Source organism: Euprymna scolopes, chromosome 7, assembly GCF_053919585.1.
Source record: "Euprymna scolopes isolate OS-2025 chromosome 7, ASM5391958v1, whole genome shotgun sequence".
Lineage (NCBI taxonomy): Eukaryota > Metazoa > Mollusca > Cephalopoda > Sepiida > Sepiolidae > Euprymna > Euprymna scolopes.
In genome coordinates this window covers 33,098,885-33,123,174 of record NC_136488.1, presented here as the reverse complement: position 1 = coordinate 33,123,174, position 24,290 = coordinate 33,098,885, and the positions used below count along the sequence as shown (strand labels likewise).

At 39.5% G+C, this 24,290-nt stretch overlaps 61 non-coding genes across 61 annotated transcripts; all 61 read left to right on the top strand.

The window, feature by feature from the left end:
- Positions 1-106: 106 nt before the first annotated feature.
- Trnaw-cca (transfer RNA tryptophan (anticodon CCA)) lies at positions 107-177 on the top strand. The gene has a single exon. It is a non-coding gene; the product is annotated as a tRNA-Trp (tRNA).
- Positions 178-1,205: 1,028 nt separating this feature from the next.
- Positions 1,206-1,276, top strand: Trnag-ccc (transfer RNA glycine (anticodon CCC)). Its single transcript has one exon. It is a non-coding gene; the product is annotated as a tRNA-Gly (tRNA).
- A 149-nt stretch (positions 1,277-1,425) lies between these two features.
- On the top strand, positions 1,426-1,496 carry Trnag-gcc (transfer RNA glycine (anticodon GCC)). Its single transcript has one exon. It is a non-coding gene; the product is annotated as a tRNA-Gly (tRNA).
- Positions 1,497-1,646: 150 nt separating this feature from the next.
- Trnag-ccc (transfer RNA glycine (anticodon CCC)) lies at positions 1,647-1,717 on the top strand. Its single transcript has one exon. It is a non-coding gene; the product is annotated as a tRNA-Gly (tRNA).
- Positions 1,718-2,087: 370 nt separating this feature from the next.
- On the top strand, positions 2,088-2,158 carry Trnas-gcu (transfer RNA serine (anticodon GCU)). The gene has a single exon. It is a non-coding gene; the product is annotated as a tRNA-Ser (tRNA).
- An 810-nt stretch (positions 2,159-2,968) lies between these two features.
- Positions 2,969-3,039, top strand: Trnag-gcc (transfer RNA glycine (anticodon GCC)). The gene has a single exon. It is a non-coding gene; the product is annotated as a tRNA-Gly (tRNA).
- A 1,252-nt stretch (positions 3,040-4,291) lies between these two features.
- Trnag-gcc (transfer RNA glycine (anticodon GCC)) lies at positions 4,292-4,362 on the top strand. The gene has a single exon. It is a non-coding gene; the product is annotated as a tRNA-Gly (tRNA).
- A 590-nt stretch (positions 4,363-4,952) lies between these two features.
- Trnag-gcc (transfer RNA glycine (anticodon GCC)) lies at positions 4,953-5,023 on the top strand. Its single transcript has one exon. It is a non-coding gene; the product is annotated as a tRNA-Gly (tRNA).
- Positions 5,024-5,173: 150 nt separating this feature from the next.
- Positions 5,174-5,244, top strand: Trnag-gcc (transfer RNA glycine (anticodon GCC)). Its single transcript has one exon. It is a non-coding gene; the product is annotated as a tRNA-Gly (tRNA).
- A 149-nt stretch (positions 5,245-5,393) lies between these two features.
- Positions 5,394-5,464, top strand: Trnag-acc (transfer RNA glycine (anticodon ACC)). The gene has a single exon. It is a non-coding gene; the product is annotated as a tRNA-Gly (tRNA).
- Positions 5,465-5,615: 151 nt separating this feature from the next.
- Trnag-gcc (transfer RNA glycine (anticodon GCC)) lies at positions 5,616-5,686 on the top strand. Its single transcript has one exon. It is a non-coding gene; the product is annotated as a tRNA-Gly (tRNA).
- A 149-nt stretch (positions 5,687-5,835) lies between these two features.
- On the top strand, positions 5,836-5,906 carry Trnag-gcc (transfer RNA glycine (anticodon GCC)). The gene has a single exon. It is a non-coding gene; the product is annotated as a tRNA-Gly (tRNA).
- A 370-nt stretch (positions 5,907-6,276) lies between these two features.
- Trnag-acc (transfer RNA glycine (anticodon ACC)) lies at positions 6,277-6,347 on the top strand. The gene has a single exon. It is a non-coding gene; the product is annotated as a tRNA-Gly (tRNA).
- A 149-nt stretch (positions 6,348-6,496) lies between these two features.
- On the top strand, positions 6,497-6,567 carry Trnag-gcc (transfer RNA glycine (anticodon GCC)). Its single transcript has one exon. It is a non-coding gene; the product is annotated as a tRNA-Gly (tRNA).
- A 149-nt stretch (positions 6,568-6,716) lies between these two features.
- Positions 6,717-6,787, top strand: Trnag-gcc (transfer RNA glycine (anticodon GCC)). The gene has a single exon. It is a non-coding gene; the product is annotated as a tRNA-Gly (tRNA).
- Positions 6,788-7,597: 810 nt separating this feature from the next.
- Positions 7,598-7,668, top strand: Trnag-gcc (transfer RNA glycine (anticodon GCC)). Its single transcript has one exon. It is a non-coding gene; the product is annotated as a tRNA-Gly (tRNA).
- A 589-nt stretch (positions 7,669-8,257) lies between these two features.
- Trnag-acc (transfer RNA glycine (anticodon ACC)) lies at positions 8,258-8,328 on the top strand. The gene has a single exon. It is a non-coding gene; the product is annotated as a tRNA-Gly (tRNA).
- Positions 8,329-8,478: 150 nt separating this feature from the next.
- On the top strand, positions 8,479-8,549 carry Trnac-gca (transfer RNA cysteine (anticodon GCA)). Its single transcript has one exon. It is a non-coding gene; the product is annotated as a tRNA-Cys (tRNA).
- Positions 8,550-9,139: 590 nt separating this feature from the next.
- On the top strand, positions 9,140-9,210 carry Trnag-gcc (transfer RNA glycine (anticodon GCC)). The gene has a single exon. It is a non-coding gene; the product is annotated as a tRNA-Gly (tRNA).
- A 149-nt stretch (positions 9,211-9,359) lies between these two features.
- Trnag-gcc (transfer RNA glycine (anticodon GCC)) lies at positions 9,360-9,430 on the top strand. Its single transcript has one exon. It is a non-coding gene; the product is annotated as a tRNA-Gly (tRNA).
- Positions 9,431-9,801: 371 nt separating this feature from the next.
- On the top strand, positions 9,802-9,872 carry Trnag-gcc (transfer RNA glycine (anticodon GCC)). The gene has a single exon. It is a non-coding gene; the product is annotated as a tRNA-Gly (tRNA).
- Positions 9,873-10,021: 149 nt separating this feature from the next.
- On the top strand, positions 10,022-10,092 carry Trnag-gcc (transfer RNA glycine (anticodon GCC)). Its single transcript has one exon. It is a non-coding gene; the product is annotated as a tRNA-Gly (tRNA).
- A 149-nt stretch (positions 10,093-10,241) lies between these two features.
- Positions 10,242-10,312, top strand: Trnag-gcc (transfer RNA glycine (anticodon GCC)). The gene has a single exon. It is a non-coding gene; the product is annotated as a tRNA-Gly (tRNA).
- A 149-nt stretch (positions 10,313-10,461) lies between these two features.
- Trnag-gcc (transfer RNA glycine (anticodon GCC)) lies at positions 10,462-10,532 on the top strand. The gene has a single exon. It is a non-coding gene; the product is annotated as a tRNA-Gly (tRNA).
- A 149-nt stretch (positions 10,533-10,681) lies between these two features.
- On the top strand, positions 10,682-10,752 carry Trnac-gca (transfer RNA cysteine (anticodon GCA)). Its single transcript has one exon. It is a non-coding gene; the product is annotated as a tRNA-Cys (tRNA).
- A 149-nt stretch (positions 10,753-10,901) lies between these two features.
- On the top strand, positions 10,902-10,972 carry Trnag-gcc (transfer RNA glycine (anticodon GCC)). Its single transcript has one exon. It is a non-coding gene; the product is annotated as a tRNA-Gly (tRNA).
- Positions 10,973-11,562: 590 nt separating this feature from the next.
- Trnag-gcc (transfer RNA glycine (anticodon GCC)) lies at positions 11,563-11,633 on the top strand. Its single transcript has one exon. It is a non-coding gene; the product is annotated as a tRNA-Gly (tRNA).
- A 150-nt stretch (positions 11,634-11,783) lies between these two features.
- Trnas-gcu (transfer RNA serine (anticodon GCU)) lies at positions 11,784-11,854 on the top strand. Its single transcript has one exon. It is a non-coding gene; the product is annotated as a tRNA-Ser (tRNA).
- A 149-nt stretch (positions 11,855-12,003) lies between these two features.
- Trnag-gcc (transfer RNA glycine (anticodon GCC)) lies at positions 12,004-12,074 on the top strand. Its single transcript has one exon. It is a non-coding gene; the product is annotated as a tRNA-Gly (tRNA).
- A 149-nt stretch (positions 12,075-12,223) lies between these two features.
- Trnag-gcc (transfer RNA glycine (anticodon GCC)) lies at positions 12,224-12,294 on the top strand. Its single transcript has one exon. It is a non-coding gene; the product is annotated as a tRNA-Gly (tRNA).
- A 590-nt stretch (positions 12,295-12,884) lies between these two features.
- Positions 12,885-12,955, top strand: Trnag-gcc (transfer RNA glycine (anticodon GCC)). Its single transcript has one exon. It is a non-coding gene; the product is annotated as a tRNA-Gly (tRNA).
- A 150-nt stretch (positions 12,956-13,105) lies between these two features.
- Trnas-gcu (transfer RNA serine (anticodon GCU)) lies at positions 13,106-13,176 on the top strand. The gene has a single exon. It is a non-coding gene; the product is annotated as a tRNA-Ser (tRNA).
- A 370-nt stretch (positions 13,177-13,546) lies between these two features.
- Trnag-gcc (transfer RNA glycine (anticodon GCC)) lies at positions 13,547-13,617 on the top strand. The gene has a single exon. It is a non-coding gene; the product is annotated as a tRNA-Gly (tRNA).
- A 149-nt stretch (positions 13,618-13,766) lies between these two features.
- On the top strand, positions 13,767-13,837 carry Trnag-gcc (transfer RNA glycine (anticodon GCC)). Its single transcript has one exon. It is a non-coding gene; the product is annotated as a tRNA-Gly (tRNA).
- A 149-nt stretch (positions 13,838-13,986) lies between these two features.
- Trnag-gcc (transfer RNA glycine (anticodon GCC)) lies at positions 13,987-14,057 on the top strand. Its single transcript has one exon. It is a non-coding gene; the product is annotated as a tRNA-Gly (tRNA).
- A 149-nt stretch (positions 14,058-14,206) lies between these two features.
- Positions 14,207-14,277, top strand: Trnag-gcc (transfer RNA glycine (anticodon GCC)). The gene has a single exon. It is a non-coding gene; the product is annotated as a tRNA-Gly (tRNA).
- A 149-nt stretch (positions 14,278-14,426) lies between these two features.
- Positions 14,427-14,497, top strand: Trnac-gca (transfer RNA cysteine (anticodon GCA)). Its single transcript has one exon. It is a non-coding gene; the product is annotated as a tRNA-Cys (tRNA).
- Positions 14,498-14,646: 149 nt separating this feature from the next.
- Trnag-gcc (transfer RNA glycine (anticodon GCC)) lies at positions 14,647-14,717 on the top strand. The gene has a single exon. It is a non-coding gene; the product is annotated as a tRNA-Gly (tRNA).
- A 590-nt stretch (positions 14,718-15,307) lies between these two features.
- On the top strand, positions 15,308-15,378 carry Trnag-gcc (transfer RNA glycine (anticodon GCC)). Its single transcript has one exon. It is a non-coding gene; the product is annotated as a tRNA-Gly (tRNA).
- Positions 15,379-15,528: 150 nt separating this feature from the next.
- Trnas-gcu (transfer RNA serine (anticodon GCU)) lies at positions 15,529-15,599 on the top strand. The gene has a single exon. It is a non-coding gene; the product is annotated as a tRNA-Ser (tRNA).
- A 149-nt stretch (positions 15,600-15,748) lies between these two features.
- Trnag-gcc (transfer RNA glycine (anticodon GCC)) lies at positions 15,749-15,819 on the top strand. The gene has a single exon. It is a non-coding gene; the product is annotated as a tRNA-Gly (tRNA).
- Positions 15,820-15,968: 149 nt separating this feature from the next.
- Positions 15,969-16,039, top strand: Trnag-gcc (transfer RNA glycine (anticodon GCC)). The gene has a single exon. It is a non-coding gene; the product is annotated as a tRNA-Gly (tRNA).
- Positions 16,040-16,629: 590 nt separating this feature from the next.
- On the top strand, positions 16,630-16,700 carry Trnag-gcc (transfer RNA glycine (anticodon GCC)). Its single transcript has one exon. It is a non-coding gene; the product is annotated as a tRNA-Gly (tRNA).
- Positions 16,701-16,850: 150 nt separating this feature from the next.
- Positions 16,851-16,921, top strand: Trnas-gcu (transfer RNA serine (anticodon GCU)). The gene has a single exon. It is a non-coding gene; the product is annotated as a tRNA-Ser (tRNA).
- Positions 16,922-17,291: 370 nt separating this feature from the next.
- Trnag-gcc (transfer RNA glycine (anticodon GCC)) lies at positions 17,292-17,362 on the top strand. Its single transcript has one exon. It is a non-coding gene; the product is annotated as a tRNA-Gly (tRNA).
- A 149-nt stretch (positions 17,363-17,511) lies between these two features.
- Positions 17,512-17,582, top strand: Trnag-gcc (transfer RNA glycine (anticodon GCC)). The gene has a single exon. It is a non-coding gene; the product is annotated as a tRNA-Gly (tRNA).
- Positions 17,583-18,172: 590 nt separating this feature from the next.
- On the top strand, positions 18,173-18,243 carry Trnag-gcc (transfer RNA glycine (anticodon GCC)). The gene has a single exon. It is a non-coding gene; the product is annotated as a tRNA-Gly (tRNA).
- A 369-nt stretch (positions 18,244-18,612) lies between these two features.
- Trnag-gcc (transfer RNA glycine (anticodon GCC)) lies at positions 18,613-18,683 on the top strand. Its single transcript has one exon. It is a non-coding gene; the product is annotated as a tRNA-Gly (tRNA).
- Positions 18,684-18,832: 149 nt separating this feature from the next.
- Trnag-gcc (transfer RNA glycine (anticodon GCC)) lies at positions 18,833-18,903 on the top strand. Its single transcript has one exon. It is a non-coding gene; the product is annotated as a tRNA-Gly (tRNA).
- A 1,248-nt stretch (positions 18,904-20,151) lies between these two features.
- Trnag-gcc (transfer RNA glycine (anticodon GCC)) lies at positions 20,152-20,222 on the top strand. Its single transcript has one exon. It is a non-coding gene; the product is annotated as a tRNA-Gly (tRNA).
- Positions 20,223-20,591: 369 nt separating this feature from the next.
- Positions 20,592-20,662, top strand: Trnag-ucc (transfer RNA glycine (anticodon UCC)). The gene has a single exon. It is a non-coding gene; the product is annotated as a tRNA-Gly (tRNA).
- Positions 20,663-20,811: 149 nt separating this feature from the next.
- Trnag-gcc (transfer RNA glycine (anticodon GCC)) lies at positions 20,812-20,882 on the top strand. Its single transcript has one exon. It is a non-coding gene; the product is annotated as a tRNA-Gly (tRNA).
- A 149-nt stretch (positions 20,883-21,031) lies between these two features.
- On the top strand, positions 21,032-21,102 carry Trnag-gcc (transfer RNA glycine (anticodon GCC)). The gene has a single exon. It is a non-coding gene; the product is annotated as a tRNA-Gly (tRNA).
- Positions 21,103-21,692: 590 nt separating this feature from the next.
- Positions 21,693-21,763, top strand: Trnag-gcc (transfer RNA glycine (anticodon GCC)). Its single transcript has one exon. It is a non-coding gene; the product is annotated as a tRNA-Gly (tRNA).
- Positions 21,764-22,132: 369 nt separating this feature from the next.
- On the top strand, positions 22,133-22,203 carry Trnag-gcc (transfer RNA glycine (anticodon GCC)). The gene has a single exon. It is a non-coding gene; the product is annotated as a tRNA-Gly (tRNA).
- Positions 22,204-22,792: 589 nt separating this feature from the next.
- Trnag-gcc (transfer RNA glycine (anticodon GCC)) lies at positions 22,793-22,863 on the top strand. The gene has a single exon. It is a non-coding gene; the product is annotated as a tRNA-Gly (tRNA).
- A 149-nt stretch (positions 22,864-23,012) lies between these two features.
- Trnac-gca (transfer RNA cysteine (anticodon GCA)) lies at positions 23,013-23,083 on the top strand. The gene has a single exon. It is a non-coding gene; the product is annotated as a tRNA-Cys (tRNA).
- A 149-nt stretch (positions 23,084-23,232) lies between these two features.
- On the top strand, positions 23,233-23,303 carry Trnag-gcc (transfer RNA glycine (anticodon GCC)). The gene has a single exon. It is a non-coding gene; the product is annotated as a tRNA-Gly (tRNA).
- Positions 23,304-23,672: 369 nt separating this feature from the next.
- On the top strand, positions 23,673-23,743 carry Trnag-ucc (transfer RNA glycine (anticodon UCC)). The gene has a single exon. It is a non-coding gene; the product is annotated as a tRNA-Gly (tRNA).
- Positions 23,744-23,892: 149 nt separating this feature from the next.
- Trnag-gcc (transfer RNA glycine (anticodon GCC)) lies at positions 23,893-23,963 on the top strand. Its single transcript has one exon. It is a non-coding gene; the product is annotated as a tRNA-Gly (tRNA).
- A 149-nt stretch (positions 23,964-24,112) lies between these two features.
- Trnag-gcc (transfer RNA glycine (anticodon GCC)) lies at positions 24,113-24,183 on the top strand. The gene has a single exon. It is a non-coding gene; the product is annotated as a tRNA-Gly (tRNA).
- The last annotated feature ends 107 nt before the right edge of the window (positions 24,184-24,290 follow it).

Below are 24,290 nucleotides of genomic sequence, written 5' to 3'. Positions count from 1 at the left end.
AAGTAAATAATGAGAGTGTAATTTCGATTCCTTTTGTTGGAATGACATTCAAAGCATTAATGACAAAATGGCAAAGGAAAGAATTATGTTCTGTGAACGATATATCGCATCGGTGGTTCAGTGGTAGAATGCTCGCCTCCAACGTTGGCGGCCCGGGTTCGATTCCCGGTCGATGCAATGAAATTTTGTCAAACTCATCAATGAAGAACACATCTAAAATAAGTAAATAATGCGAGTGTAATATCGATTCCTTTTGTTGGAATGACATTCAAAGCATTAATGACAAAATGGCAAAGGAAAGAAATATGTTCTGTGAACGATATATCGCATCGGTGTTTCAGTGGTAGAATGCTCGCCTGCCACTGTGGCAGCCTTGGTTCGATTCCCGGTCGATGCAATGAAATTTTTCAAACTCATTAATGAAGAATACAAAAAAATTAAGTAAATAATGAGAGTGTAATTTCGATTCCTTTTGTTGGAATGACATTCAAAGCATTAATGACAAAATGGCAAAGGAAAGAATTATGTTCTGTGAACGATATATCGCATCGGTGGTTCAGTGGTAGAATGCTCGCCTGCCACGCGGGCGGCCCGGTTTCGATTTCCGGTCGATACCAAGAAATTATGTCAAACTCATTAACGAAGAATACATAAAGATTAAGTAAATAATGAGAGTGTAATTTCGATTCCGTTTGTTGGAATGACATTCAAAGCATTAATGACAAAATGGCAAAGGAAAGAATTATGTTCTGTGAACGATATATCGCATCGGTTGTACAGTGGTAGAATGCTCGCCTGCCACTGTGGCAGCCCGGGTTCGATTCCCGGTCGATGCAATGAAACTTTGTCAAACTCATTAATGAAGAACACATCTAAAATACGTAAATAATGAGAGTGTAATTCCGATTCCTTTTGTTGGAATGACATTCAAAGCATTAATGACAAAAGGGCAAAGGAAAGAATTATTTTCTGTGAACGATATATCGCATCGGTGGTTCAGTGGTAGAATGCTAACCTGCCACGCGGGCGGCCCGGGTGCGATTCCCGGTCGATGCAATGAAATGTTTTCAAACTCATCAATGAAGAACACATCTAAAATAAGTAAATAATGAGAGTGTAATTTCGATTCCTTTTGTTGGAATGACATTCAAAGCATTAATGACAAAATGGCAAAGGAAAGAATTATGTTCTGTGAACGATATATCGCATCGGTGGTTCAGTGGTAGAATGCTCGCCTCCCACGCGGGCGGCCCGGGTTCGATTCCCGGTCGATGCAATGAAACTTTGTCAAACTCTTTAATTAACAATACATCAGAAATAATTAAATAATGAGAGTGTAATTTCGATTCCTTTTGTTGGAATGACATTCAAAGCATTAATGACAAAATGGCAAAGGAAAGAATTATGTTCTGTGAACGATATATCGCATCGGTGGTTCAGTGGGAGAATGCTCGCCTGCCACGCGGGCGGCCCGGGTTCGATTCCCGGTCGATGCAATGAAATTTTGTAAAACTCATTAATGAAGAATACATAAAAAACGAAGTAAATAATGAGAGTGTAATTTCGATTCCTTTTGTTGGAATGACATTCAAAGCATTAATTACAAAATGGCAAAGGAAAGAATTATGTTCTGTGAACGATATATCGCATCGGTGGTTCAGTGGTAGAATGCTCGCCTCCCACGCGGGCGGCCCGGGTTCGATTCCCGGTCGATGCAATGAAACTTTGTCAAACTCTTTAATTAACAATACCTCAAAAATAAGTAAATAATGAGAGTGTAATTTCGATTCCTTTTGTTGGAATGACATTCAAAGCATTAATGAAAAAATGGCAAAGGAAAGAATTATGTTCTGTGAACGATATATCGCATCGGTGGTTCAGTGGTAGAATGCACGCCTGCCACGCGGGCGGCCCGGGGTCGATTCCCGGTCGATGCAATGAAATTTTGTCAAACTCAATTATGAAGAATACATAAAAATATAAGTAAATAATGAGAGTGTAATTTGGATTCCTTTTGTTGGAATGACATTCAAAGCATTAATGACAAAATGGCAAAGGAAAGTATTATGTTCTGTGAACGATATATCGCATCGGTGGTTCAGTGGTAGAATGCTCGCCTGCTACGCGGGCGGCCCGGGTTCGATTCCCGGTCGATGCAAAGAAATTTTGTTAAACTCATTAATGAAGAATACATAAAAAACGAAGTAAATAATGAGAGTGTAATTTCGATTCCTTTTGTTGGAATGACATTCAAAGCATTAATGACAAAATGGCAAAGGAAAGAATTATGTTCTGTGAACGATATATCGCATCGGTGGTTCAGTGGTAGAATGCTCGCCTGCCACTGTGGCGGCCCGGGTTCGATTCCCGGTCGATGCAATGAAATTTTGTCAAACTCATTAATGAAGAATACATCAAAAATTAGTAAATAATGAGAGTGTAAGTTGGATTCCTTTTGTTGGAATGACATTCAAAGCATTAATAACAAAATGGCAAAGGTTAGAATTATGTTCTGTGAACGATATATCGCATCGGTGGTTCAGTGGTAGAATGCTCGCCTGCCACTGTGGCGGCCCGGGTTCGATTCCCGGTCGATGCAATGAAATTTTGTCAAACTCATTAATGAAGAATACATAAAAACGAAGTAAATAATTAGAGTGTAATTTCGATTCCTTTTGTTGGAATGACATTCAAAGCATTAATGACAAAATGGCAAAGGAAAGAATTATGTTCTGTGAACGATATATCGCATCGGTGGTTCAGTGGTAGAATGCTCGCCTGCCACTGTGGCTGCCCGGGTTCGATTCCCGGTCGATGCAATGAAATTTTGTCAAACTCATTAATGAAGAATACATCAAAAATTAGTAAATAATGAGAGTGTAAGTTGGATTCCTTTTGTTGGAATGACATTCAAAGCATTAATGAAAAAATGGCAAAGGAAAGAATTATGTTCTGTGAACGATATATCGCATCGGTGGTTCAGTGGTAGAATGCTCGCCTGCCACGCAGGCGGCCCGGGTTCGATTCCCGGTCGATGCAATGAAATTTTGTCAAACTCATTAATGAAGAATACATCAAAAATAAGTAAATAATGAGAGTGTAATTTCGATTCCTTTTGTTGGAATGACATTCAAAGCATTAATGACAAAATGGCAACGGAAAGAAATATGTTCTGTGAACGATATATCGCATCGGTGGTTCAGTGGTAGAAGGCTGGCCTGCCACGCGGGCGGCCCGGATTCGATTCCGGGTCGATGCAATGAAATTTTTTCTAACTCATTAATGAAGAATACATAAAAAACGAAGTAAATAATGAGAGTGTAATTTCGATTCCTTTTGCTGGAATGACATTCAAAGCATTAATGACAAAATGGCAAAGGAAAGAATTATGTTCTTTGAACGATATATCGCATCGGTGATTCAGTGGTAGAATGCTCGCCGACAATGCAGGCGGGCCGGGTTCGATTCCCGGTCGAAGGAATGAAATTTTGTCAAACTCATTAATGAAGAATACATCAAAAACGAAGTAAATAATGAGCGTGTAATTTCGATTCCTTTTGTTGGAATGACATTCAAAGCATTAATGACAAAATGGCAAAGGAAAGAATTGTGTTCTGCGAGAGATATGTAACATTGGTGGTTCAGTTGTAGAATGCTCGGCTGCCACACGGGCGGCCAAGGTTCGATTCCCGGTCGATGCAATGAAATTTTGTCAAACTCATTAAATAAGAATACACAAAAAACGAAGTAAATAATGAGCATGTAATTTCGATTCCTTTTGTTGGAATGACATTCAAAGCATTAATGACAAAATGGCAAAGGAAAGAATTATGTTCTGTGAACGATATATCGCATCGGTGGTTCAGTGGTAGAATGCTCGGCTGCCACACGGTGGCCCGGGTTCGATTCCGGGTCGATGCAATGAAATTTTTTCAAACTCATTAATGAAGAATACATCAAACATAAGTAAATAATGAGCATGTAAAATCGATTCCTTTTGTTGGAATGACATTCAAAGCATTAATTACAAAATGGCAAAGGAAAGAATTATGTTCTGTGAACGATATATCGACTCGGTGGTACAGTGGTAGAATGCTCGCCTGCCACGCGGGCGGCCCGAGTTCGATTCCCGGTCGATGCAATGAAATGTTGTCAAACTCATTAATGAAGAATACATAAAAAACGACGTATATAATGAGAGTGTAATTTCGATTTCTTTTGTTGGAATGACATTCAAAGCATTAATGACAAAATGGCAAAGGAAAGAATTATGTTCTGTGAACGATATACCGCATCGGTGGTTCAGTGGTAGAATGCTCGCCTGCCACGCGGGCGGCCCGAGTTCGATTCCCGGTCGATGCAATGAAATTTTGTCAAACTCATTAATGAAGAATACATAAAAATCGAAGTAAATAATGAGAGTGTAATTTCGATTCCTTTTGTTGGAATGACATTCAAAGCATTAATGACAAAATGGCAAAGGAAAGAATTATGTTCTGTGAACGATATATCGTATCGGTGGTTCAGTGGTAGAATGCTCGCCTGCCGCGGTAGCGGCCCGGGTATGATTCCCGATCGATGATATGAAATTGTCTCAACTCAATAATGAAGAATACTTCAAAAAGTAAGTAAATAATGAGAGTGTAATTCCGATTCCTTTTGTTGGAATGACATTCAAAGCATTAATGACAAAATGGCAAAGGAAAGAATTATGTTCTGTGAACGATATATCGCATCGGTGGTTCAGTGGTAGAATGCTCGCCTGCCACTGTGGCGGCCCGGGTTCGATTCCCGGTCGATGCAATAAAATTTTGTCAAACTCATTAATGAAGAATACATCAAAAATAAGTAAATAATGAGAGTGTAATTTCGATTACTTTTGTTGGAATGACATTCAAAGCATTAATGACAAAATGGCAAAGGAAAGAATTATGTTCTGTGAACGATATATCGCATCGGTGGTTCAGTGGTAGAATGCTCGCCTGCCACGCGGGCGGCCCGGGTTCGATTCCTGGTCGATGCAATGAAATTTTGTCAAACTCAATAATGAAGAATACATAAAAGACGAAGTAAATAATGAGAGTGTAATTTCGATTCCTTTTGTTGGAATGACATTCAAAGCATTAATGACAAAATGGCAAAGGACAGAATTATGTTCTGTGAAGGATATATCGCATCGGTGGTTCAGTGGTAGAATGCTCGCCTGCCACGCGGGCGGCCCGGGTTCTATTCCCGGTCGATGCAATGTAATTTTGTCAAACTCATTAATGAAGAATACATAAAAAATAAGTAAATAATGAGAGTGTAATTTCGATTCCTTTTGTTGGAATGACATTCAAAGCATTAATGACAAAATGGCAAAGGAAAGAATTATGTTCTGTGAACGATATATCGCATCGGTGGTTCAGTGGTAGAATGCTCGCCTACCACGCGGGCGGCCCGGGTTCGATTCCCGGTCGATGCAATGAAATTTTGTCACACTCATTAATGAAGAATACATAAAAAACGAAGTAAATAATGAGAGTGTAATTTCGATTTCATTTTGTTGGAATGACATTCAAAGCATTAATGACAAAATGGCAAAGGAAAGAATTATGTTCTGTGAACGATATATCGCATCGGTGGTTCAGTGGTAGAATGCTTGCCTGCCACGCGGGCGGCCCGGGTTCGATTCCCGGTCGATGCAATGAAATTTTGTCAAACTCATTAATGAAGAATACATCAAAAATAAGTAAATAATGAGAGTGTAATTTCGATTCCTTTTGTTGGAATGACATTCAAAGCATTAATGACAAAATGGCAAAGGAAAGAATTATGTTCTGTGAACGATATATCGCATCGGTGATTCAGTGGTAGAATGCTTGCCTGCCACGCGGGCGGCCCGGGTTCGATTCCCGGTCGATGCAATGAAATTTTGTCAAACTCATTAATGAAGAATACATCAAAAATAAGTAAATAATGAGAGTGTAATTTCGATTCCTTTTGTTGGAATGACATTGAAAGCATTAATGACAAAATGGCAAAGGAAAGAATTATGTTCTGTGACCGATATATCGCATCGGTTGTTCAGTGGTAGAATGCTCGCCTGCCACGCGGGCGGCCGGGGTTCAATTCCCGGTCCCATGTAATGAAATTTTGTCAAACTCATTAATGAAGAATACATCAAAAATAAGTAAATAATGAGAGTGTAATTTCGATTCCTTTTGTTGGAATGACATTCAAAGCATTAATGACAAAATGGCAAAGGAAAGAATTATGTTCTGTGAACGATATATCGCATCGGTGGGTCAGTGGTAGAATGCTCGCCTACCACGCGGGCGGCCTGGGTTCGATTCCCGGTCGATGCAATGAAATTTTGTCAAACTCATTAATCAAGAATGCATCAAAAATAAGTAAATAATGAGAGTGTAATTTCGATTCCTTTTGCTGGAATGACATTCAAAGCATTAATGACCAGATGGCAAAGGAAAGAATTATGTTCTGTGAACGATATATCGCATCGGTGGTTCAGTGGTAGAATGCTCGCCTGCCACGCGGGCGGCCCGGGTTCGATTCCCGGTCGATGCAATGAAATTTTGTCAAACTCATTAATGAAGAATACATCAAAAATAAGTAAATAATGAGAGTGTAATTTCGATTCCTTTTGTTGGAATGACATTCAAAGCATTAATGACAAAATGGCAAAGGAAAGAATTATGTACTGTGAACGATATATCGCATCGGTGGTTCAGTGGTAGAATGCTCGCCTGCCACGCGGGCGGCCCGGGTTCGATTCCCGGTCGATGCAATGAAATTATGTCAAACTCAATTATGAAGAATACATAAAAAACGAAGTAAATAATGAGAGTGTAATTTCGATTCCTTTTGTTGGAATGACATTCAAAGCATTAATGACAAAATGGCAAAGGAAAGAATTATGTTCTGTGAACGATATATCGCATCGGTGGTTCAGTGGTAGAATGCTCGCCTGCCACACGGGCGGCCCGGGTTCGATTCCCGGTAGATGCAATGAAATATTGTCAAACTCATTAATGAAGAATACATCAAAAATAAGTAAATAATGAGAGTGTAATTTCGATTCCTTTTGTTGGAATGACATTCAAAGCATTAATGACAAAATGACAAAGGAAAGAAATATGTTCTGTTAACGATATATCGCATCGGTGGTTCAGTGGTAGAATGCTCGCCTGCCATTCGGGCGGCCCGTGTTCGATTCCCGGTCGATGCAATGACATTTTGTCAAACTCATTAATGAAGAATACATCAAAAATAAGTAAATAATGAGAGTGTAATTTCGATTCCTTTTATTGGAATGACATTCAAAGCATTAATGACAAAATGGCAAAGGAAAGAATTATGTTCTGTGAACCATATATCGCATCGGTGGTTCAGTGGTAGAATGCTCGGCTGCAACACGGAGGGCCCGGGTTCGATTCCGGGTCGATGCAATGAAATTTTGTCAAACTCATTAATCAAGAATACATCAAAAATAAGTAAATAATGAGAGTATAATTTCGATTCCTTTTGTTGGAATGACATTCAAAGCATTAATGACAAAATGGCAAAGGAAAGAATTATGTTCTGTGAACGATATATCGCATCGGTGGTTCAGTGGTAGAATGCTCGCCTGCCACGCGGGCGGCCTGGGTTCGATTCCCGGTCGATGCAATGAAATTTTGTCAAACTCATTAATGAAAAATACATCAAAAACGAAGTAAATAATGAGAGTGTAATTTCGATTCCTTTTGTTGGAATGACATTCAAAGCATTAATGACAAAATGGCAAAGGAAAGAATTATGTTCTGTGAACGATATAACGTATCGGTGGTTCAGTGGTAGAATGCTCGCCTGCCACGCAGGCGGCCCGGGTTCGATTCCCGGTCGATGCAATGAAATTTTGTCAAACTCATAATGAAGAATACATCAAAAAGAAGTAAATAATGAGAGTGTGATTTCGATTCCTTTTGTTGGAATGACATTCAAAGCATTAATGACAAAATGGCAAAGGACAGAATTATGTTCTGTGAACGATATATCGCATCGGTGGTTCAGTGGTAGAATGCTCGGCTGAAACATGGGGGGCCCGGGTTCGATTCCGGGTCGATGCAATGAAATTTTGTCAAACTCATTAATCAAGAATACATCAAAAATCATTAAATAATGAGAGTGTAATTTCGATTCCTTTTGTTGGAATGACATTCAAAGCATTAATGACAAAATGGCAAAGGAAAGAATTATGTTCTGTGAACGATATATCGCATCGGTGGTTCAGTGGTAGAATCCTCGCCTACCACGCGGGCGGCCCGGGTTCGATTCCCGGTCGATGCAATGAAATTTTGTCAAACTCATTAATGAAGAATACATAAAAAACGAAGTAAATAATGAGAGTGTAATTTCGATTCCTTTTGTTGGAATGACATTCAAAGCATTAATGACAAAATGGCAAAGGAAAGAATTATGTTCTGTGAACGATATATCGCATCGGTGGTTCAGTGGTAGAATGCTCGCCTGCAACGCGGGCGGCCCGGGTTCGATTCCCGGTCGATGCAATGAAATTTTGTCAAACTCATTAATGAAGAATACATCAAAAATAAGTAAATAATGAGAGTGTAATTTCGATTCCTTTTGTTGGAATGACATTCAAAGCATTAATGACAAAATGGCAAAGGAAAGAATTATGTTCTGTGAACGATATATCGCATCGGTGATTCAGTGGTAGGATGCTTGCCTGCCACGCGGGCGGCCCGGGTTCGATTCCCGGTCGATGCAATGAAATTTTGTCAAACTCATTTATGAAGAATACATCAAAAATAAGTAAATAATGAGAGTGTAATGTCGATTCCTTTTGTTGGAATGACATTCAAAGCATTAATGACAAAATGCCAAAGGAAAGAATTATGTTCAGTGACCGATATATCGCATCGGTGGTTCAGTGGTAGAATGCTCGCCTGCCACGCGGGCGGCCGGGGTTCAATTCCCGCTCCCATGCAATAACATTTTGTCAAACTCATTAATGAAGAATACATCAAAAATAAGTAAATAATGAGAGTGTAATTTCGATTCCTTTTGTTGGAATGACATTCAAAGCATTAATGACAAAATGGCAAAGGAAAGAATTATGTTCTGTGAACGATATATCGCATCGGTGGTTCAGTGGTAGAATGCTCGCCTGCCACGCGGGCGGCCTGGGTTCGATTCCCGGTCGATGCAATGAAATTTTGTCAAACTCATTAATCAAGAATGCATCAAAAATAAGTAAATAATGAGAGTGTAATTTCGATTCCTTTTGCTGGAATGACATTCAAAGCATTAATGACCAGATGGCAAAGGAAAGACTTATGTTCTGTTAACGATATATCGCATCGGTGGTTCAGTGGTAGAATGCTCGCCTGCCACGCGGGCGGCCCGGGTTCGATTCCCGGTCGATGCAATGAAATTTTGTCAAACTCAATTATGAAGAATACATAAAAAACGAAGTAAATAATGAGAGTGTAATTTCGATTCCTTTTGTTGGAATGACATTCAAAGCATTAATGACAAAATGGCAAAGGAAAGAATTATGTTCTGTGAACGATATATCGCATCGGTGGTTCAGTAGTAGAATGCTCGCCTGCCACGCGGGACGCCCGGGTTCAATTCCCGGTCCCATTCAATGAAATTTTGTCAAACTCATTAATGAAGAATACATCAAAAATAAGTAAATAATGAGAGTGTAATTTCGATTCCTTTTGTTGGAAATACATTCAAAGCATTAATGACAAAATGGCAAAGGAAAGAATTATGTTCTGTGAACGATATATCGCATCGGTGGTTCAGTGGTAGAATGCTCGCCTGCCACGCGGGCGGCCTGGGTTCGATTCCCGGTCGATGCAATGAAATTTTGTCAAACTCATTAATGAAGAATACATCAAAAATAAGTAAATAATGAGAGTGTAATTCGGATTCCGTTTGTTGGAATGACATTCAAAGCATTCATGACAAAATGGCAAAGGAAAGAATTATGTTCTGTGAATGATATATCGCATCGGTGGTTCAGTGGTAGAATGCTCGCCTGCCACGCGGGCGGCCCGGGTTCGATTCCCGGTCGATGCAATGAAATTTTGTCAAACTCATTAATCAAGAATGCATAAAAAATAAGTAAATAATGAGAGTGTAATTTCGATTCCTTTTGACGGAATGACATTCAAAGCATTAATGACAAAATGGCAAAGGAAAGAATTATGTTCTGTGAACGATATATCGCATCGGTGGTTCAGTGGTAGAATTCTCGCCTGCCACGCGGGCGGCCCGGGTTCGATTCCCGGTCGATGCAATGAAATTTTGTAAAACTCATTAATGAAGAATACATCAAAAATAAGTAAATAATGAGAGTGTAATTTCGATTCGATTTGTTGGAATGACATTCAAAGCATTAATGACAAATTGGCAAAGGAAAGAATTATGTTCTGTAAACGATATATCGCATCGGTGGTTCAATGGTAGAATGCTCGCCTGCCACGCGGGCGGCCCGGGTTCGATTCCCGGTCGATGCAATGAAATTTTGTCAAACTCATTAATGAAGAATACATAAAAAATAAGTAAATAATGAGAGTGTAATTCCGATTCCTTTTGTTGGAATGACATTCAAAGCATTCATGAAAAAATAGCAAAGGAAAGAAGTATGTTCTGTGAACGATATATCGCATCGGAGGTTCAGTGGTAGAATGCTCGCCTGCAACGCGGGCGGCCCGGGTTCGATTCCCGGTCGATGCAATGAAATTTTGTCAAACTCATTAATGAAGAATACATCAAAAATAAGTAAATAATGAGAGTGTAATTTCGATTCCTTTTGTTGGAATGACATTCAAAGCATTAATGACAAAATGGCAAAGGAAAGAATTATGTTCTGTTAACGATGTATCGCATCGGTGGTTCAGTGGTAGAATGCTCGCCTGCCACGCGGGTGGCCCGGGTTCCACTCCCGGTCGATGCAATGGAGTTTTGTCAAACTCATTAATGAAGAATACATCAAAAATAAGTAAATAATGAGAGTGTAATTTCGATTCCTTTTGTTGGAATGACATTCAAAGCATTAATGACAATATTGCAAAGGAAAGAATTATGTTCTGTGAACGATATATCGCATCGGTGGTTCAGTGGTAGAATGCTCGCCTGCCACGCGGGCGGCCCGGGTTCAATTCCCGATCCCATGCAATGAAATTTTGTCAAACTCATTAATGAAGAATACATAAAAAACGAAGTAAATAATGAGAGTGTAATTTCGATTCCTTTTGTTGGAATGACATTCAAAGCATTAATGACAAAATGGCAAAGGAAATCATTATGTTCTGTGAACGATATATCGCATCGGTGGTTCAGTGGTAGAATGCTCGCCTGCCACGCGGGGGGCCCGGGTTCGATTCCGGGTCGATGCAATGAAATTTTTTCAAACTCATTAATCAAGAATACATAAAAAATAATTAAATAATGAGAGTGTAATTTCGATTCCTTTTGTTGGAATGACATTCACAGCATTAATGACAATTGGCAAAGGAAAGAATTATGTTCAGTAAACGATATATCGCATCGGTGGTTCAGTGGTAGAATGCTCGCCTGCCACGCGGGCGGCCCGGGTTCGATTCCCGGTCGATGCAATGAAATTTTGTCAAACTCATTAATGAAGAATACATAAAAAACGACGTAAATAATGAGAGTGTAATTTCGATTCCTTTTGTTGGAATGACATTCAAAGCATTAATGACAAAATGGCAAAGGAAAGAATTATGTTCTGTGAACGATATATCGCATCGGTGGTTCAGTGGTAGAATGCTCGCCTGCTACGCGGGCTGCCCGGGTTCGATTCCCGGTCGATGCAATGAAATTTTGTCAAACTCATTAATGAAGAATACATAAAAAATAAGTAAATAATGAGAGTGTAATTTCGATTCCTTTTGTTGGAATGACATTCAAAGCATTAATGACAAAATGGCAAAGGAAAGAATTATGTTCTGTGAACGATATATCGCATCGGTGGTTCAGTGGTAGAATGCTCGCCTGCCATGCGGTCGGCCCGGGTTCGATTCCCGGTCGATGCAATGAAATTTTGTCAAACTCATTAATGAAGAATACATCAAAAATAAGTAAATAATGAGAGTGTAATTTCGATTCCTTTTGTTGGAATTACATTCAAAGCATTAATGACAAATTGGCAAAGGAAAGAATTATGTTCTGCGAACGATATATCGCATCGGTGGTTCAGTGGTAGAATGCTCGCCTGCCACGCGGGCGGCCCGGGTTCGATTCCCGGTCGATGCAATGAAATTTTGTCAAACTCATTAATGAAGAATACATCAAAAATAAGTAAATAATGAGAGTGTAATTTCGATTCCTTTTGTTGGAATGACATTCAAAGCATTAATGACAATATTGCAAAGGAAAGAATTATGTTCTGTGAACGATATATCGCATCGGTGGTTCAGTGGTAGAATGCTCGCCTGCCACGCGGGCGGCCCGGGTTCAATTCCCGATCCCATGCAATGAAATTTTGTCAAACTCATTAATGAAGAATACATAAAAAATAATTAAATAATGAGAGTGTAATTTCGATTCCTTTTGTTGGAATGACATTCACAGCATTAATGACAAAATAGCAAAGGAAAGAATTATGTTCAGTGAACGATATATCGCATCGGTGGTTCAGTGGTAGAATGCTCGCCTGCCACGCGGGGGGCCCGGGTTCGATTCCGGGTCGATGCAATGAAATTTTGTCAAACTCATTAATCAAGAATACATAAAAAATAATTAAATAATGAGAGTGTAATTTCGATTCCTTTTGTTGGAATGACATTCACAGCATTAATGACAAAATGGCAAAGGAAAGAATTACGTTCAGTGAACGATATATCGCATCGGTGGTTCAGTGGTAGAATGCTCGCCTGCCACGTGGGCGGCCCGGGTTCGATTCCCGGTCGATGCAATGAAATTTTGTCAAACTCATTAATGAAGAATACATAAAAAACGACGTAAATAATGAGAGTGTAATTTCGATTCCTTTTGTTGGAATGACATTCAAAGCATTAATGACAAAATGGCAAAGGAAAGAATAATGTTCTGTGAACGATATATCGCATCGGTGGTTCAGTGGTAGAATTCTCGCCTGCTACGCAGGCGGCCCGGGTTCGATTCCCGGTCGATGCAATGAAATTTTGTCAAACTCATTAATGAAGAATACATAAAAAATAAGTAAATAATGAGAGTGTAATTTCGATTCCTTTTGTTGGAATGACATTCAAAGCATTAATGACAAAATGGCAAAGGAAAGAATTATGTTCTGTGAACGATATATCGCATCGGTGGTTCAGTAGTAGAATGCTCGCCTGCCACGCGGGACGCCCGGGTTCAATTCCCGGTCCCATTCAATGAAATTTTGTCAAACTCATTAATGAAGAATACATCAAAAATAAGTAAATAATGAGAGTGTAATTTCGATTCCTTTTGTTGGAAATACATTCAAAGCATTAATGACAAAATGGCAAAGGAAAGAATTATGTTCTGTGAACGATATATCGCATCGGTGGTTCAGTGGTAGAATGCTCGCCTGCCACGCGGGCGGCCTGGGTTCGATTCCCGGTCGATGCAATGAAATTTTGTCAAACTCATTAATGAAGAATACATCAAAAATAAGTAAATAATGAGAGTGTAATTCGGATTCCGTTTGTTGGAATGACATTCAAAGCATTCATGACAAAATGGCAAAGGAAAGAATTATGTTCTGTGAATGATATATCGCATCGGTGGTTCAGTGGTAGAATGCTCGCCTGCCACGCGGGCGGCCCGGGTTCGATTCCCGGTCGATGCAATGAAATTTTGTCAAACTCATTAATCAAGAATGCATAAAAAATAAGTAAATAATGAGAGTGTAATTTCGATTCCTTTTGACGGAATGACATTCAAAGCATTAATGACAAAATGGCAAAGGAAAGAATTATGTTCTGTGAACGATATATCGCATCGGTGGTTCAGTGGTAGAATTCTCGCCTGCCACGCGGGCGGCCCGGGTTCGATTCCCGGTCGATGCAATGAAATTTTGTAAAACTCATTAATGAAGAATACATCAAAAATAAGTAAATAATGAGAGTGTAATTTCGATTCGATTTGTTGGAATGACGTTCAAAGCATTAATGACAAATTGGCAAAGGAAAGAATTATGTTCTGTAAACGATATATCGCATCGGTGGTTCAATGGTAGAATGCTCGCCTGCCACGCGGGCGGCCCGGGTTCGATTCCCGGTCGATGCAATGAAATTTTGTCAAACTCATTAATGAAGAATACATAAAAAATAAGTAAATAATGAGAGTGTAATTCCGATTCCTTTTGTTGGAATGACATTCAAAGCATTCATGAAAAAATAGCAAAGGAAAGAAGTATGTTCTGTGAACGATATATCGCATCGGAGGTTCAGTGGTAGAATGCTCGCCTGCAACGCGGGCGGCCCGGGTTCGATTCCCGGTCGATGCAATGAAATTTTGTCAAACTCATTAATGAAGAATACATCAAAAATAAGTAAATAATGAGAGTGTAATTTCGATTCCTTTTGTTGGAATGACATTCAAAGCATTAATGACAAAATGGCAAAGGAAAGAATTATGTTCTGTTAACGATGTATCGCATCGGTGGTTCAGTGGTAGAATGCTCGCCTGCCACGCGGGTGGCCCGGGTTCCACTCCCGGTCGATGCAATGGAGTTTTGTCAAACTCATTAATGAAGAATACATCAAAAATAAGTAAATAATGAGAGTGTAATTTCGATTCCTTTTGTTGGAATGACATTCAAAGCATTAATGACAATATTGCAAAGGAAAGAATTATGTTCTGTGAACGATATATCGCATCGGTGGTTCAGTGGTAGAATGCTCGCCTGCCACGCGGGCGGCCCGGGTTCAATTCCCGATCCCATGCAATGAAATTTTGTCAAACTCATTAATGAAGAATACATAAAAAACGAAGTAAATAATGAGAGTGTAATTTCGATTCCTTTTGTTGGAATGACATTCAAAGCATTAATGACAAAATGGCAAAGGAAATCATTATGTTCTGTGAACGATATATCGCATCGGTGGTTCAGTGGTAGAATGCTCGCCTGCCACGCGGGGGGCCCGGGTTCGATTCCGGGTCGATGCAATGAAATTTTTTCAAACTCATTAATCAAGAATACATAAAAAATAATTAAATAATGAGAGTGTAATTTCGATTCCTTTTGTTGGAATGACATTCACAGCATTAATGACAATTGGCAAAGGAAAGAATTATGTTCAGTAAACGATATATCGCATCGGTGGTTCAGTGGTAGAATGCTCGCCTGCCACGCGGGCGGCCCGGGTTCGATTCCCGGTCGATGCAATGAAATTTTGTCAAACTCATTAATGAAGAATACATAAAAAACGACGTAAATAATGAGAGTGTAATTTCGATTCCTTTTGTTGGAATGACATTCAAAGCATTAATGACAAAATGGCAAAGGAAAGAATTATGTTCTGTGAACGATATATCGCATCGGTGGTTCAGTGGTAGAATGCTCGCCTGCTACGCGGGCTGCCCGGGTTCGATTCCCGGTCGATGCAATGAAATTTTGTCAAACTCATTAATGAAGAATACATAAAAAATAAGTAAATAATGAGAGTGTAATTTCGATTCCTTTTGTTGGAATGACATTCAAAGCATTAATGACAAAATGGCAAAGGAAAGTATTATGTTCTGTGAACGATATATCGCATCGGTGGTTCAGTGGTAGAATGCTCGCCTGCCATGCGGGCGGCCCGGGTTCGATTCCCGGTCGATGCAATGAAATTTTGTCAAACTCATTAATGAAGAATACATCAAAAATAAGTAAATAATGAGAGTGTAATTTCGATTCCTTTTGTTGGAATTACATTCAAAGCATTAATGACAAATTGGCAAAGGAAAGAATTATGTTCTGCGAACGATATATCGCATCGGTGGTTCAGTGGTAGAATGCTCGCCTGCCACGCGGGCGGCCCGGGTTCGATTCCCGGTCGATGCAATGAAATTTTGTCAAACTCATTAATGAAGAATACATCAAAAATAAGTAAATAATGAGAGTGTAATTTCGATTCCTTTTGTTGGAATGACATTCAAAGCATTAATGACAATATTGCAAAGGAAAGAATTATGTTCTGTGAACGATATATCGCATCGGTGGTTCAGTGGTAGAATGCTCGCCTGCCACGCGGGCGGCCCGGGTTCAATTCCCGATCCCATGCAATGAAATTTTGTCAAACTCATTAATGAAGAATACATAAAAAATAATTAAATAATGAGAGTGTAATTTCGATTCCTTTTGTTGGAATGACATTCACAGCATTAATGACAAAATAGCAAAGGAAAGAATTATGTTCAGTGAACGATATATCGCATCGGTGGTTCAGTGGTAGAATGCTCGCCTGCCACGCGGGGGGCCCGGGTTCGATTCCGGGTCGATGCAATGAAATTTTGTCAAACTCATTAATCAAGAATACATAAAAAATAATTAAATAATGAGAGTGTAATTTCGATTCCTTTTGTTGGAATGACATTCACAGCATTAATGACAAAATGGCAAAGGAAAGAATTACGTTCAGTGAACGATATATCGCATCGGTGGTTCAGTGGTAGAATGCTCGCCTGCCACGTGGGCGGCCCGGGTTCGATTCCCGGTCGATGCAATGAAATTTTGTCAAACTCATTAATGAAGAATACATAAAAAACGACGTAAATAATGAGAGTGTAATTTCGATTCCTTTTGTTGGAATGACATTCAAAGCATTAATGACAAAATGGCAAAGGAAAGAATAATGTTCTGTGAACGATATATCGCATCGGTGGTTCAGTGGTAGAATTCTCGCCTGCTACGCAGGCGGCCCGGGTTCGATTCCCGGTCGATGCAATGAAATTTTGTCAAACTCATTAATGAAGAATACATAAAAAATAAGTAAATAATGAGAGTGTAATTTCGATTCCTTTTGTTGGAATGACATTCAAAGCATTAATGACAAAATGGCAAAGGAAAGAATTATGTTCTGTGAACGATATATCGCATCGGTGGTTCAGTGGTAGAATGCTCGCCTGCCACGCGGGCGGCCCGGGTTCGATGCCGAGTCGATGCAATGAAATTTTGTCAACCTCATTAATGAAGAATACATAAAAAAATAAGTAAATAATGAGAGTGTAATTTCGATTCCTTTTGTTGGAATGACATTCACAGCATTAATGACAAAATGGCAAAGGAAAGAATTATGTTCTGTGAACGATATATCGCATCGGTGGTTCAGTGGTAGAATGCTCGCCTGCCACGCGGGCGGCCCGGGTTCGATTCCCGGTCGATGCAATGAAATTTTGTCAAACTCATTAATGAAGAATACATCAAAAATAAGTAAATAATGAGAGTGTAATTTCGATTCCTTTTGTTGGAATGACATTCAAAGCATTAATGACAAATTGGCAAAGGAAAGAATTATGTTCTGCGAACGATATATCGCATCGGTGGTTCAGTGGTAGAATGCTCGCCTGCCACGCGGGCGGCCCGGGTTCGATTCCCGGTCGATGCAATGAAATTTTGTCAAACTCATTAATAAAGAATACATCAAAAATAAGTAAATAATGAGAGTGTAATTTCGATTCCTTTTGTTGGAATGACATTCAAAGCATTAATGACAATATTGCAAAGGAAAGAATTATGTTCTGTGAACGATATATCGCATCGGTGGTTCAGTGGTAGAATGCTCGCCTGCCACGCGGGCGGCCCGGGTTCAATTCCCGATCCCATGCAATGAAATTTTGTCAAACTCATTAATGAAGAATACATAAAAAATAATTAAATAATGAGAGTGTAATTTCGATTCCTTTTGTTGGAATAACATTCACAGCATTAATGACAAAATAGCAAAGGAAAGAATTATGTTCAGTGAACGATATATCGCATCGGTGGTTCAGTGGTAGAATGCTCGCCTGCCACGCGGGGGGCCCGGGTTCGATTCCGGGTCGATGCAATGAAATTTTGTCAAACTCATTAATCAAGAATACATAAAAAATAAGTAAATAATGAGAGTGTAATTTCGATTCCTTTTGTTGGAATGACATTCACAGCATTAATGACAAAATGGCAAAGGAAAGAATTACGTTCAGTGAACGATATATCGCATCGGTGGTTCAGTGGTAGAATGCTCGCCTGCCACGTGGGCGGCCCGGGTTCGATTCCCGGTCGATGCAATGAAATTTTGTCAAACTCATTAATGAAGAATACATAAAAAAAAAGTAAATAATGAGAGTGTAATTTCGATTCCTTTTGTTGGAATGACATTCAAAGCATTAATGACAAAATGGCAAAGGAAAGAATTATGTTCTGTGAACGATATATCGCATCGGTGGTTCAGTGGTAGAATGGTCGCCTGCCACGCGGGCGGCCCGGGTTCGATGCCGAGTCGATGCAATGAAATTTTGTCAACCTCATTAATGAAGAATACATAAAAAAAAAGTAAATAATGAGAGTGTAATTTCGATTCCTTTTGTTGGAATGACATTCAAAGCATTAATGACAAAATGGCAAAGGAAAGAATTATGTTCTGTGAACGATATATCGCATCGGTGGTTCAGTGGTAGAATGCTCGCCTGCCACGCGGGCGGCCCGGGTTCGATTCCCGGTCGATGCAATGAGATTTTGTCAAACTCATTAATGAAGAATACATCAAAAATAAGTAAATAATGAGAGTGTAATTTCGATTCCTTTTGTTGGAATGACATTCAAAGCATTAATGACAAAATGGCAAAGGAAAGAATTATGTTCTGTGAACGATATATCGCATCGGTGGTTCAGTGGTAAAATGCTCGCCTGCCACGCGGGCGGCCCGGGTTCGATTCCCGGTCGATGCAATGAAATTTTGTCAAACTCATTAATGAAGAATACATCACATCAGAAATAAGTAAATAATGAGAGTGTAATTTCGATTCCTTTTGTTGGAATGACATTCAAAGCATTAATGACAAAATTGCCAAGGAAAGAATTATGTTCTGTTAACGATATATCGCATCGGTGGTTCAGTGGTAGAATGCTCGCATGCCACGCGGGCGGCCCGTGTTCGATTCCCGGTCGATGCAATGAAATTTTGTCAAACTCATTAATGAAGAATACATCAAAAATAAGTAAATAATGAGAGTGTAATTTCGATTCCTTTTATTGGAATGACATTCAAAGCATTAATGACAAAATGGCAAAGGAAAGAATTATGTTCTGTGAACGATATATCGCATCGGGTGTTCAGTGGTAGAATGCACGCCTGCCACGCGGGCGGCCCGGGTTCAATGCCCGATCTCATGCAATGAAATTTTGTCAAACTCATTAATGAAGAATACATAAAAAACGAAGTAAATAATGAGAGTGTAATTTCGATTCCTTTTGTTGGAATGACATTCAAAGCATTAATGACAAAATGGCAAAGGAAAGAATTATGTTCTGTGAACGATATATCGCATCGGTTGTTCAGTGGTAGAATTCTCGGCTGTAACACGGGGGGCCCGGGTTCGATTCCGGGTCGATGCAATGAGATTTTGTCAAACTCATTAATGAAGAATACATCAAATATAAGTAAATAATGAGAGTGTAATTTCGATTCCTTTTGTTGGAATCACATTCAAAGCATTAATGACAAAATGGCAAAGGAAAGAATTATGTTCTGTGAACGATATATCGCATCGGTTGTTCAGTGGTAAAATGCTCGCCTTCAACGCGGGCGGCCCGGGTTCGATTCCCGGTCGATGCAATGAAATTTTGTCAAACTCATTAATGAAGAATACATCAAAAATAAGTAAATAATGAGAGTGTAATTTCGATTCCTTTTGTTGGAATGACATTCAAAGCATTAATGACAAAATGGCAAAGGAAAGAATTATGTTCTGTGAACGATATATCGCATCGGTGGTTCAGTGGTAGAATGCTCGCCTGCCACGCGGGACGCCCGGGTTCGATTCCCCGTCGATGCCATTAAATTTTGTCAAACTCATTAATGAAGAATACATAAAAAACAAGTAAATATTGAGAGTGTAATTTCGATTCCTTTCGTTGGAATGGCATTCAAAGCATTAATGGCAAAGGAAAGAATTATGTTCTGTGAACGATATATCGCATCGGTGGTTCAGTGGTAGAATGCTCGCCTGCCACGCGGGCGGCCCGGGTTCGATTCCCGGTCGATGCAATGAAATTTTGTCAAACTCATTAATGAAGAATACATCAAAAATAAGTAAATAATGAGAGTGTAATTTCGATTCCTTTTGTTGGTATGACATTCAAAGCATTAATGACAAAATGGCAAAGGAAAGAATTATGTTCTGTGAACGATATATCGCATCGGTGGTTCAGTGGTGGAATTCTCGGCTGTAACACTGGGGGCCCGGGTTCGATTCCGGGTCGATGCAATGAAATTTTGTCAAACTCATTAATGAAGAATACATAAAAAATAAGTAAATAATGAGAGTGTAATTTCGATTCCTTTTGTTGGAATGACATTCAAAGCATTAATGACAAAATGGCAAAGGAAAGAATTATGTTCTGTGAACGATATATCGCATCGGTTGTTCAGTGGTAAAATGCTCGCCTTCCACGCGGGCGGCCCGGGTTCGATTCCCGGTCGATGCAATGAAATGTTGTCAAACTCATTAATCAAGAATACATAAAAAATAAGTAAATAATGAGAGTGTAATTTCGATTCCTTTTGTTGGAATGACATTCAAAGCATTAATGACAAAATGGCAAAGGAAAGAATTATGTTCTGTGAACGATATATCGCATCGGTGGTTCAGTGGTAGAATGCTCGCCTGCCACGCGGGCGGCCCGGGTTCGATTCCCGTTCGATGCAATGAAATTTTGTCAAACTCATTAATGAAGAATACATCAAAAATAAGTAAATAATGAGAGTGTAATTTCGATTCCTTTTGTTGGAATGACATTCACAGCATTAATGACAAATTGGCAAAGGAAAGAATTATGTTCTGCGAACGATATATCGCATCGGTGGTTCAGTGGTAGAATGCTCGCCTGCCACGCGGGCGGCCCGGGTTCGATTCCCGGTCGATGCAATTAAATTTTGTCAAACTCATTAATGAAGAATACATCAAAAATAAGTAAATAATGAGAGTGTAATTTCGATTCCTTTTGTTGGAATGACATTCAAAGCATTAATGACAATATTGCAAAGGAAAGAATTATGTTCTGTGAACGATATATCGCATCGGTGGTTCAGTGGTAGAATGCTCGCCTGCCACGCGGGCGGCCCGGGTTCAATTCCCGATCCCATGCAATGAAATTTTGTCAAACTCATTAATGAAGAATACATAAAAAATAATTAAATAATGAGAGTGTAATTTCGATTCCTTTTGTTGGAATGACATTCACAGCATTAATGACAAAATAGCAAAGGAAAGAATTATGTTAAGTGAACGATATATCGCATCGGTGGTTCAGTGGTAGAATGCTCGCCTGCCACGCGGGGGGCCCGGGTTCGATTCCGGGTCGATGCAATGAAATTTTGTCAAACTCATTAATCAAGAATACATAAAAAATAATTAAATAATGAGAGTGTAATTTCGATTCCTTTTGTTGGAATGACATTCACAGCATTAATGACAAAATGGCAAAGGAAAGAATTACGTTCAGTGAACGATATATCGCATCGGTGGTTCAGTGGTAGAATGCTCGCCTGCCACGCGGGCGGCCCGGGTTCGATTCCCGGTCGATGCAATGAGATTTTGTCAAACTCATTAATGAAGAATACATCAAAAATAAGTAAATAATGAGAGTGTAATTTCGATTCCTTTTGTTGGAATGACATTCAAAGCATTAATGACAAAATGGCAAAGGAAAGAATTATGTTCTGTGAACGATATATCGCATCGGTTGTTCAGTGGTAGAATGCTCGCCTGCCACGCGGGCGGCCCGTGTTCGATTCCCGGTCGATGCAATGAAATTTTGTCAAACTCATTAATGAAGAATACATCAAAAATAAGTAAATAATGAGAGTGTAATTTCGATTCCTTTTGTTGGAATGACATTCAAAGCATTAATGACAAAATGGCAAAGGAAAGAATTATGTTCTGTGAACGATATATCGCATCGGTGGTTCAGTGGTAGAATGCTCGCCTGCCACGCGGGCGGCCCGGGTTCGATTCCCGGTCGATGCAATGAGATTTTGTCAAACTCATTAATGAAGAATACATCAAAAATAAGTAAATAATGAGAGTGTAATTTCGATTCCTTTTGTTGGAATGACATTCAAAGCATTAATGACAAAATGGCAAAGGAAAGAATTATGTTCTGTGAACGATATATCGCATCGGTTGTTCAGTGGTAGAATTCTCGGCTGTAACACGGGGGGCCCGGGTTCGATTCCGGGTCGATGCAATGAAATTTTGTCAAACTCATTAATGAAGAATACATCAAAAATAAGTAAATAATGAGAGTGTAATTTCGATTCCTTTTGTTGGAATCACATTCAAAGCATTAATGACAAAATGGCAAAGGAAAGAATTATGTTCTGTGAACGATATATCGCATCGGTTGTTCCGTGGTAAAATGCTCGCCTTCAACGCGGGCGGCCCGGGTTCGATTCCCGGTCGATGCAATGAAATTTTGTCAAACTCATTAATGAAGAATACATCAAAAATAAGTAAATAATGAGAGTGTAATTTCGATTCCTTTTGTTGGAATGACATTCAAAGCATTAATGACAAAATGGCAAAGGAAAGAATTATGTTCTGTGAACGATATATCGCATCGGTGGTTCAGTGGTAGAATGCTCGCCTGCCACGCGGGCGGCCCGGGTTCGATTCCCGGTCGATGCAATGAAATTTTGTCAAACTCATTAATGAAGAATACATAAAAAATAAGTAAATAATGAGAGTGTAATTTCGATTCCTTTTGTTGGAATGACATTCAAAGCATTAATGACAAAATGGCAAAGGAAAGAATTATGTTCTGTGAACGATATATCGCATCGGTGGTTCAGTGGTAGAATGCTCGCCTGCAACGCGGGACGCCCGGGTTCGATTCCCCGTCGATGCCATTAAATTTTGTCAAACTCATTAATGAAGAATACATAAAAAACAAGTAAATAATGAGAGTGTAATTTCGATTCCTTTCGTTGGAATGGCATTCAAAGCATTAATGACAAAATGGCAAAGGAAAGAATTATGTTCTGTGAACGATATATCGCATCGGTGGTTCAGTGGTAGAATGCTCGCCTGCCACGCGGGCGGCCCGGTTTCGATTCCCGGTCGATGCAATGAAATTTTGTCAAACTCATTAATGAAGAATACATCAAAAATAAGTAAATAATGAGAGTGTAATTTCGATTCCTTTTGTTGGAATTACATTCAAAGCATTAATGACAAAATGGCAAAGGAAAGAATTACGTTCTGTGAACGATATATCGCATCGGTGGTTCAGTGGTGGAATTCTCGGCTGTAACACGGGGGGCCCGGGTTCGATTCCGGGTCGATGCAATGAAATTTTGTCAAACTCATTAATGAAGAATACATAAAAAATAAGTAAATAATGAGAGTGTAATTTCGATTCCTTTTGTTGGAATGACATTCAAAGCATTAATGACAAAATGGCAAAGGAAAGAATTATGTTCTGTGAACGATATATCGCATCGGTTGTTCAGTGGTAAAATGCTCGCCTTCCCCGCGGGCGGCCCGGGTTCGATTCCCGGTCGATGCAATGAAATGTTGTCAAACTCATTAATGAAGAATACATCAAAAATAAGTAAATAATGAGAGTGTAATTTCGATTCCTTTTGTTGGAATGACATTCAAAGCATTAATGACAAAATGGCAAAGGAAAGAATTATGTTCGGTGAACGATATATCGCATCGGTGGTTCAGTGGTAGAATGCTCGCCTGCCACGCGGGCGGCCCGGGTTCGATTCCCGGTCGATGCAATGAAATTTTGTCAAACTCATTAATGAAGAATACATCAAAAATAAGTAAATAATGAGAGTGTAATTTCGATTCCTTTTGTTGGAATGACATTCAAAGCATTAATGACAAATTGGCAAAGGAAAGAATTATGTTCTGCGAACGATATATCGCATCGGTGGTTCAGTGGTAGAATGCTCGCCTGCCACGCGGGCGGCCCGGGTTCGATTCCCGGTCGATGCAATGAAATTTTGTCAAACTCATTAATGAAGAATACATCAAAAAAAAGTAAATAATGAGAGTGTAATTTCGATTCCTTTTGTTGGAATGACATTCAAAGCATTAATGAC